The 11,004-nt window shown below is 46.7% G+C and overlaps 1 protein-coding gene across 6 annotated transcripts in view; it reads left to right on the top strand.

The window, feature by feature from the left end:
• The first annotated feature begins 997 nt into the window (after positions 1 to 997).
• The window catches only part of DYNC1I2 (dynein cytoplasmic 1 intermediate chain 2), a 105,460-nt gene continuing 95,453 nt past the window's right edge, over positions 998 to 11,004 (top strand). For 4 of the 6 annotated variants that reach the window (XM_083154820.1, XM_083154822.1, XM_083154819.1 and 1 more), the window contains exons 1-2: positions 998 to 1,151; positions 4,918 to 4,961. The gene's annotated coding sequence lies outside the window, so the exon portion shown is untranslated. The remainder of the gene's footprint in view (positions 1,152 to 4,917; positions 4,962 to 11,004) is intronic. The other 2 variants (XM_083154823.1, XM_083154821.1) reach the window with 1 other exon arrangement.

Genomic DNA, 11,004 nt, shown 5'->3' with positions numbered 1-11,004 from the left:
TCCACAGCGCCCAATGACAGAGTACACATAATCAAAACAGATATTTTCCTTGAATTTTAAGTGTTTATTTCATGATTGGAGAGCCAGTGCTGCACATTGGGGGGCAGGCACATGGCCTGGATTGGAGAGCCAGTGCTGCACATTGGGGGGCAGGCACACAGCCTGGATTGGAGAGCCAGTGCTGCACATTGGGGGGCAGGGACACGGCTGATGCCACAAAGCCCCTCCCGGCCCCCCAGAAAAAAAGAACAAGCCATGCCCTCACATCTGTGATCCGCCTGCTGCCCCGCCCCAACATCGGCCCGCCCCACCCTGCCTCACTGAACTGGCTGCCCTCTCCCGGAGCGGGAAAATATGAAAGTCAATAGGACCTAGGTTAACACCAGAAGGTCCACCTGCAGAAGGTCAACACTGACAAAAATAAAAAATATGACCTGATTCAGGATGAGTTGGAATTTTGGAAAACTTTGTAAATTTATAACTCCTGGTGGGAGGCTGTGTGGGACCGCCCAGCACAGGGTAATTCCGCCCGGCTGCCGTGCGTATGCGCATACTGACCTCGACAAAATCTGCAGGGGTTCCTGAATAATTCCCCATTGTTCATTGTTATGTTTTACTTTCTTTTTTTATATATAATATATTTTTCTATAAATAGCAATAATATAAAGAAATGAATGAATAATGAGAATGGCATAAATAAACAAAATCAATTTGCTGTAGTAATGGTCAATGTTGCCAAATAGAATAGATACATTTTCTTCAGGTGCAAATCGTTACAACAAGCAGCCAGGGACCGTTCCTACAAAGTATGTAAACAATTGATGTCAAATAAGAATGAAAACAAACTGGGTTTGGTCTGCGTAAACCGCCTAGTAATATTATTCCTCCCGGAGACCAATTCTACTGTATGCTTACGGAATTGACTACGACAAAATGGACGCTGCTAAGGAGACATTTAGCAATGGCTTTTCTTTGCAACTTCATGGCGGTGACGTAATTGCAGCTGCGCGTCTGGCGTTCTGGCCTCCATCGCTTACCGTAGAGCCTCAGTCCCTCGCAGTGTCTGTGGCCGGTGTCGGGCGGGGTTCGCACAGGGAGACGGGGCAGTGACGTGCCCAGGCACAGCGGGGAGCAGTGAGGCTTGTGATCCGGTGGGTACCTGGTATTGGGGTACGGGAGTCAGGCTGTTGGGTGGGAGGCCTGCTGCTTGACAATATGACTGCCCATCATCTTCCTAGCGTTCACTGCAGAGTGTCATAGGCTAAGCAGTCTGCTCAGCTGCTGTGGAACTGCTAGTCCCAGCATGACCTGTCAGCTTTTGTCATTAAAGTAATGTGTATGGCAGCATTACTAAGCGATCCGTGCCCTTCCAGAGCTTGAGGAACTACAAGTCCCAGCATGTGGCATGCTGATACTTGTAGTTCAACAGTGCTAGAGAGACAACAATGACATATCTCTATGCTTAAAACTGTCAGGGCACCTGAGCCTGGTAACCCTGCATCACACACATGTACCCCATTGTGGGCTTGAGCCTATGATGGTTCCTGACTGGGATGTTAAATCATTTAAGATTACTTTGGTTTTGTGACATTGGGTCGTATCTGTATGTGGTGCTCCGTTCCAGCATTGCAGGATAATCCCTGTTCTCCTGAGCGAGGCGCTGCTGGGTGGGAGTGATGCTTCTGGATAATGTTCCTTCCTCCCCAGCATTAGGCAGGGAAGACCTGGGTGCGGCCTCCTCTGACTCACTGGTCTAATACTATCTAGCACTAGTTATAAAGCACCCAATAATCCGTTTTCATGGTTGCTTATTTATCCTTCTAGCTGCAAGCTCCAGTGTTTGTGTTGTCTTCTTAAAGATAACTTATGGCATTTGCTCCTCACTATAAGTCGATGTATCACTTATATTTTTGCTCCTGATTTTTCGGTACTTATGTAATATCTGGGCTCCCGTTTTTCTTATGAGACCGTGTCCCCTCGCGGGGCTCGCTGCGCTCGCCACGCTTCGGGCACGGTGGCTCGCTGCGCTCGCCACACTATATAAAATCAACTCCATGCGTATTTGGATAGTGGGGGTATGAAAAAATGGGGTGTATTTAACATGGGAGCCCAGATAATACATAAGTACCGATTTTTCTTTTCACAGACATACTCAATTTTGACTCATCTGGCCAAAAAAATCTTGTAGAGTGCCATATTGTATGTGTTTTACCACTGGATCTGATAAGATGCGCAGTCACGTTTGGATCGGACCTAGAGACCGCCATTGCTGCCACAAGGATTTGTTGGATCATGTGGCAGTCAATGGCATCGCATACTGCCACACTTCGTATGCAAAAAGAGTTGATACGGTGTATCGTGTACGATCCTGCAGCAAAGGATCCCCAGCTCATAGTTAGTGGCAATGTATGGGGGCCTTAAGGCTGCGCCTACACATTGCCTTTTGGTAGGTAGGAGACTGCACATGTAATGTAGGGTACACACCAGAACGATTTGGCCCCAATCCACCTAATTTTGATACAGTCTCGATAGATTTTTGTAAATTGGGCTTGTTTTGGGCCGATTTCAATCCGATGCACGTCCCCGCTGGTTGATTGGTCGTTTTGCAGATCCTACCTGCAGCAGGTAGGATCTGTAAACAACCATTCAGATTGTGTGCTCCAACAGATCTTGAGCCGATCATACGATCGTCTTACAATCTGCTTCGTTCTGGTATGTACCCAGCATAAGTCTATGGCTGCGTCTACACATTGCCTTTTTAGCGGGATGCAGTCGACCAGGAGCTGATTAGAAGGATGCTTACACAAGACTTACATAAAAAGCCTGCTGCATCCTGCTAAACAGGATCCTGTTCAACTGCATCCTGTCAAAAGGCAATGTGTAGACACAGCCTTCAACTAGTTGACTGTAATGCATTTTGGAAGGATCAGGTTTGTGGGGATGGTGTCAATGACCCTTGATGGCAACTATGCTACCAGTAATTACATATATGCAAATTAAAACATGCACATAAACATTTCATATCAATGGGGTCAATTATATTCAGAACGATGTGAAAAGCATTGGGAGGGAGCTATTGAAATCAGTGCGCTTCTAGGTCGGGGAAATCCGGTTCCCCGGATGCATCGCATCCCGCGATGCAGTTTGCACTGCGCTAGGGCACAAAACAGCATCGCCATAGCTCAGTGCATCTCTTGTTTGAATGTCTTGGGAATTAACCAGAATTTGGAACAGACCTCGGACCACGACCCTTTCCACCACAGATCGTCACTGTACACACTGCACACAGGTGCAGTGCCAATGCTTAGTGATGACAAAATTCACTTGCGCTGGGAACAGTTCTTGGGTTGGAAGACCTGGGTGGACCCGTTTCCACTGAGCAAAACCCCTGATCCATGCAATTTCGCGTGCAATAACCTGGGCTTTAGATGGCGTTGGAAATGGTGTATGACATCAGTTTATACTATGAGCAGTTTGTCACTGATGGGAAGCAATCCTATTCTTTGCGAAGGGTGTAATGTACCATTGCCACAGCCAGTAAAAGCACCTAAAATCGCTCCCTTCGCAGGCTGAACCAGCCCCACTTAGCACAAAATTGTTTGCAGTCCTATAGGGCAGCGGGCACTCTTGTGTGAATTCTGGCCGCAGTGATGATGCAGATTGACCCTATAGACTCAAGTTTCTGTTGTGGCCAAATTATGAAACCTATTATCAATATTTTATTTGGTTTGTATTTATTGTTGAACAATACATTTATCACATATTGGGGCAGATGTAGTAAGCTTTAACAAGAGATAAATGCAAGGTTGATAAGAACAGATAAGCATCCAGCCAATCACCTGCTAACTGCCATGTTACAGGCTGTGTTTGAAATAAGTCAGTAAGGATCTGATTGGCTGGACGTTTATCTCTCCTTATCACCCTTGCATTTATCTCTTGTATCTCTGATACATCTGCCCCAATGTTCTGGGAACTGGATGTAACTGTAGATGTATTAAGCCTTAACAAGAGATAAATGCAAGGGTAATAAGGAGTGATAAATGTCTAGCCAATCAGATCCTTACTGACTTATTTCAAACACAGCCTGTAACATGGCAGTTAGCAGGTGATTGGCTGGATATTTATCTCTCTTTATCACCCTTGGATGTATCTCTTGTTAAGGCTTAATACATCTAACCCCTCTTTGTGGTATACAAGTATGTATTGTGTGGATTTTTGAGGTAGATCAGATTTTATTCTGTAATTGGGTATTGAATTTGTCCTGCCAAAACATATTTTTTTCACATCGCAGCTAATTACCGGATACAAGCCGGTTTCTTGCCGTCTCATCCCGGTATTTAGTGCGATGTGAAAGGCGTTACCGGTTACAGTTAACCGGTAACAACACGGCAATCCGAACCCAGTAAAAAGCAGAGGTCTTACCAGTGCTTGGAGCAGCTCCAGCTCTAAGCGCTGTCTCCTCCCCTGCCCTCGTTGACACTCCGACGCGTCCCCACATGACGTCAGTGAACCGGCAATGTTTCCGGTTTGCTGCTGCAATCTGAACAGACCGCACATCCATGGTCGCACCAGGACTGAACCGTTTAAAAGTCCCGGTGCGACCCTGCATTTGCGGTCTGAACGCAGTATGAATGTACACAGCTCAGCAGCAAAGATGCCCAGAATATTCCGTAATCTAATGTGTTCACTGCTGCATTCAATTCGATCCAGATTCAATTTCAATCTCCTGCCTGATCAGGAACACTGAGATCGAATAGAAACCGAATAGCAAATCTAATGCATATTGAATAGAAAATCAAAAAGGAGTAGAAGAAACTTTAGAACAGGTCAAATATTCCAAATCTAATCGACAATGGAATGGGACTGTGTGTACTGTATGCACTATAGTGTTGTGATTGGCTCTTACTTCTCTTTCAGATTTCGGCTTGACATCCTTCATTTGCTGTCTGCCGGGTTGCAAGGTAGGTTTAGCAAGTTATGTTTTTAACTAGTCTATGAATTGCCAAGTACAATGTTTCCCAACATATGTTATTTCCAGCTCGACATGGCTCTGTCAGAAAGGGACGATAATTATGTTGTGAGTTGTCAGCACCAGGGTCCGATGGTCGTAATGGCTACGGATATATTGTGTGTGTGTGTGCTACACCTTATATTATATTGTTCCCATCATTTTGGTATTGAAACTGGAGGTACTGTATCAGGGATCTCGGCCTGATGTCTAGTGGATGGAGGTACTGTATCAGGGATCTTGGCCTGATGTATAGTGGATGGAGGTACTGTATCGGGGATCTCGGCCTGATGTATAGTGGATGGAGGTACTGTATCTGGGATCTCGGCCTGATGTATAGTGGATGGAGGTACTGTATCTGGGATCTCGGCCTGATGTCTAGTGGATGGAGGTACTGTATCGGGGATCTCGGCCTGATGTCTAGTGGATGGAGGTACTGTATCTGGAATCTCGGCCTGATGTATATTGGATGGAGGTACTGTATCAGGGATCTTGGCCTGATGTACAGTATAGTGGATGGAGGTACTGTATCAGGGATCTCGGCCTGATGTATATTGGATGGAGGTACTGTATCAGGGATCTCGGCCTGATGTACAGTATAGTGGATGGAGGTACTGTATCGGGGATCTCGGCCTGATGTATAGTGGATGGAGGTACTGTATCAGGGATCTAGGCCTGATGTATAGTGGATGGAGGTACTGTATCAGGGATCTTGGCCTGATGTATAGTGGATGGAGGTACTGTATCTGGGATCTCGGCCTGATGTATAGTGGATGGAGGTACTGTATCTGGGATCTCGGCCTGATGTCTAGTGGATGGAGGTACTGTATCGGGGATCTCGGCCTTATGTCTAGTGGATGGAGGTACTGTATCTGGAATCTCGGCCTGATGTATATTGGATGGAGGTACTGTATCAGGGATCTCGGCCTGATGTACAGTATAGTGGATGGAGGTACTGTATCAGGGATCTCGGCCTGATGTATATTGGATGGAGGTACTGTATCAGGGATCTCGGCCTGATGTACAGTATAGTGGATGGAGGTACTGTATCAGGGATCTCGGCCTGATGTACAGTATAGTGGATGGAGGTACTGTATCGGGGATCTCGGCCTGATGTATAGTGGATGGAGGTACTGTATCAGGGATCTAGGCCTGATGTATAGTGGATGGAGGTACTGTATCAGGGATCTAGGCCTTATGTATAGTGGATGGAGGTACTGTATCAGGGATCTCGGCCTGATGTCTAGTGGATGGAAGTACTGTATCAGGGATCTCGGACTGATGTCTAGTGGATGGAGGTACTGTATCAGCGATCTAGGCCTGATGTATAGTGGATGGAGTAGTGGATGGAGGTACTGTATCAGGGATCTCGGACTGATGTCTAGTGGATGGAGGTACTGTATCAGGGATCTCGGACTGATGTCTAGTGGATGGAGGTACTGTATCAGGGATCTCGGACTGATGTACAGTATAGTGGATGGAGGTACTGTATCAGGGATCTCGGCCTGATGTATAGTGGATGGAGGTACTGTATCGGGGATCTAGGCCTGATGTATAGTGGATGGAGGTACTGTATCAGGGATCTTGGCCTGATGTATAGTGGATGGAGGTACTGTATCAGGGATCTAGGCCTGATGTATAGTGGATGGAGGTACTGTATCAGGGATCTAGGCCTGATGTATAGTGGATGGAGGTACTGTATCAGGGATCTCGGCCTGATGTCTAGTGGATGGAGGTACTGTATCAGGGATCTTGGCCTGATGTATAGTGGATGGAGGTACTGTATCAGGGATCTAGGCCTGATGTATAGTGAATGGAGGTACTGTATCGGGGATCTCGGCCTGATGTCTAGTGGATGGAGTTACTGTATCGGGGATCTCGGACTGATGTCTAGTGGATGGAGGTACTGTATCGGGGATCTCGGCCTGATGTCTAGTGGATGGAGGTACTGTATCAGGGATCTAGGCCTGATGTATAGTGAATGGAGGTACTGTATCAGGGATCTCGGCCTGATGTACAGTATAGTGGATGGAGGTACTGTATCGGGGATCTCGGCCTGATGTATAGTGGATGGAGGTACTGTATCAGGGATCTCGGCCTGATGTATAGTGGATGGAGGTACTGTATCGGGGATCTCGGCCTGATGTATAGTGGATGGAGGTACTGTATCGGGGATCTCGGCCTGATGTCTAGTGGATGGAGGTACTGTATCAGGGATCTAGGCCTGATGTATAGTGAATGGAGGTACTGTATCGGGGATCTCGGCCTGATGTCTAGTGGATGGAGGTACTGTATCGGGGATCTCGGCCTGATTTCTAGTGGATGGAGTTACTGTATCGGGGATCTCGGACTGATGTCTAGTGGATGGAGGTACTGTATCAGGGATCTCGGCCTGATGTACAGTATAGTGGATGGAGGTACTGTATCGGGGATCTCGGCCTGATGTATAGTGGATGGAGGTACTGTATCGGGGATCTCGGCCTGATGTATAGTGGATGGAGGTACTGTATCTGGGATCTCGGCCTGATGTATAGTGGATGGAGGTACTGTATCAGGGATCTCGGCCTGATGTATAGTGGATGGAGGTACTGTATCAGGGATCTCGGCCTGATGTCTAGTGGATGGAATTACTGTATCAGGGATCTTGGCCTGATGTATAGTGGATGGAGGTACTGTATCAGGGATCTTGGCCTGATGTATAGTGGATGGAGGTACTGTATCAGGGATCTAGGCCTGATGTATAGTGAATGGAGGTACTGTATCGGGGATCTCGGCCTGATGTCTAGTGGATGGAGGTACTGTATCGGGGATCTCGGCCTGATGTCTAGTGGATGGAGTTACTGTATCGGGGATCTCGGACTGATGTCTAGTGGATGGAGGTACTGTATCAGGGATCTCGGCCTGATGTACAGTATAGTGGATGGAGGTACTGTATCGGGGATCTCGGCCTGATGTATAGTGGATGGAGGTACTGTATCGGGGATCTCGGCCTGATGTATAGTGGATGGAGGTACTGTATCGGGGATCTCGGCCTGATGTATAGTGGATGGAGGTACTGTATCGGGGATCTCGGCCTGATGTATAGTGGATGGAGGTACTGTATCAGGGATCTTGGCCTGATGTATAGTGGATGGAGGTACTGTATCAGGGATCTCGGCCTGATGTCTAGTGGATGGAGGTACTGTATCAGGGATCTTGGCCTGATGTATAGTGGATGGAGGTACTGTATCGGGGATCTCGGCCTGATGTCTAGTGGATGGAGGTACTGTATCAGGGATCTAGGCCTGATGTATAGTGAATGGAGGTACTGTATCGGGGATCTCGGCCTGATGTCTAGTGGATGGAGGTACTGTATCGGGGATCTCGGCCTGATGTCTAGTGGATGGAGTTACTGTATCGGGGATCTCGGACTGATGTCTAGTGGATGGAGGTACTGTATCAGGGATCTCGGCCTGATGTACAGTATAGTGGATGGAGGTACTGTATCGGGGATCTCGGCCTGATGTATAGTGGATGGAGGTACTGTATCGGGGATCTCGGCCTGATGTATAGTGGATGGAGGTACTGTATCAGGGATCTCGGCCTGATGTATAGTGGATGGAGGTACTGTATCAGGGATCTCGGCCTGATGTATAGTGGATGGAGGTACTGTATCGGGGATCTCGGCCTGATGTATAGTGGATGGAGGTACTGTATCAGGGATCTCGGCCTGATGTATAGTGGATGGAGGTACTGTATCGGGGATCTCGGCCTGATGTATAGTGGATGGAGGTACTGTATCAGGGATCTCGGCCTGATGTATAGTGGATGGAGGTACTGTATCAGGGATCTTGGCCTGATGTATAGTGGATGGAGGTACTGTATCAGGGATCTCGGCCTGATGTACAGTATAGTGGATGGAGGTACTGTATCAGGGATCTCGGCCTGATGTCTAGTGGATGGAATTACTGTATCAGGGATCTAGGCCTGATGTCTAGTGGATGGAATTACTGTATCAGGGATCTTGGCCTGATGTATAGTGGATGGAGGTACTGTATCGGGGATCTCGGCCTGATGTATAGTGGATGGAGGTACTGTTTCTGGGATCTCGGCCTGATGTATAGTGGATGGAGGTACTGTATCAGGGATCTCGGCCTGATGTATAGTGGATGGAGGTACTGTATCGGGGATCTCGGCCTGATGTATAGTGGATGGAGGTACTGTATCAGGGATCTCGGACTGATGTCTAGTGCATGGTGATACTGTATAGGGGAGATGATTTGGAATGAAAGGGATCATTTGGAACTAAATAATTATTGGGTAGTATTGGGCCATTTTTGTCTGCCTGAATTGGTCTAGTCATGAGCATTGTTAGGCAAAATCGTATTGGAAAGATTTATCTGTCCAATCTATCTGGTGGGAACAAAAAGCTGGCAAAGTATGGAAGCATACTGGAAAACAGACGGAGGTCATTCAGACAAATTGATTAAATCCATGTATCTATCTATCCATGTATCTATGCTGGGTACACACCAGGACGATATGGGCCAAAATGAGCCAATTAGATACAATCTCGACCGATTGTATGTAAATCACCCATGTTTTGGGCCATTTCGCTGCCCTTTTGATGTGATCTGATCCAGTGTGTGGCCCCGCGGGTCATTAGGTCTGTTCTGAGATCCTGCCTGCTGCAGGTAGGATCTCAGAAACGACCATTGTAGTGGGTGCGGGTCGCAATCACATCAGGGTTTTTTTGTTGTGCCGGTCGGCGGCTCCTTCAGCTCACGAGCAGGATCGTCCTGGTGTGTACCCAGCATAAGGTTTAAAATATTTATCCGAGCAATCGTTTTTTTTTCCATTTTTCAGCAGTTGGGAGCGATTGTTTATTGTCATACTTCCCCATACAAAACCAGATTTTTGTTCCCACCAGACAAATTGGACAGACAAATCTTTAGGTGTGTCACCAATTTAATAGTCCATGTTTCAAGAATAATAATAATGCAGTTGTTTTGAATTAACCATCTGTGCTCAAACATGGATGTCTCAAAACCTGGACTGTTAAGGGGAAATTTAAAAGGGTGAGAGATTTGGTAAGAAATCCTCATTTTTTTTTTTTTTTTTTTTAAAGCAGCAATCATTTTACACTTCAAAACCAGTTTGATTTTGCAGTGTAAATGATTGCAGCTTTAAAATAAACTGGAGATTTCTTAGCAAATCTCTCACTTTCTGAATCTCACGTCCTATTAAATTTCACTCTTAGTGTGCCTTAAGGACCAGGTTTTGAAACCCTGGTTTAAATGGCAGTTTAACCCTGCAGTACCTTCCAGTTAGAATTTCAGGGTACAGGCATGCACTGGACACAGTCTTCTGCTATGTGAATGGATGCCAGACGGGATCCTGACTGGCATTCACCCGACGTTGAGATCCAAATGTCAAAACACAGACAGCCGGGTTCCCGACGGCCACCCGCTATTTTCCCTCGTGGGGGTCCGCAATCCCCATAGAGGGAGAATTGAATAGGTGCCCGCAGCGAGCCCGCAAGGGGCTTAGTTGCGCTCACCATGCTGTCTGGGTCTGGCCAGTCGGGATCCCGACTGTCAGATCCCTATACCACACCCTATGTGAATGATATATAACTGTAACATAGTATTACTTACAAGGCTCTGAACACGTGCAGCCTGCTAATTTCTCCTGGCATCAGGGATAGTATGACATTAAAGTTGATGGCATTCCGAAGTGAATCCAAAATACAAACAACTGATATTTTTGCTATTAGATAACTCAATGCTTCAGGTTGTCCATGAAGCATTTTGCATAATGTCCCCCACTGACTTAGTTAGCGGGCTCGATGCTTTTAATGTAGGGATTATGTATTTACTGTAGTACTGCACAGTATAAGAAGTGAAGATAGCGAGCAAGAATACATTGCGGTTCAAAATGGAGTGTAATATTAATCCAGCTCTGTGACTTAAGGCCCCCATACACTATGCGATTTTGGGACGATTTCATCCGATTTC

The sequence above is a fragment of the Crinia signifera genome, chromosome 7, assembly GCF_055691185.1.
Source record: "Crinia signifera chromosome 7, ASM5569118v1, whole genome shotgun sequence".
In the NCBI taxonomy this organism is placed as follows: Eukaryota; Metazoa; Chordata; class Amphibia; order Anura; family Myobatrachidae; genus Crinia; species Crinia signifera.
The sequence above is the reverse complement of the archived record's forward strand: the minus strand, read 5'-3'. Positions and strand labels throughout refer to the sequence as shown.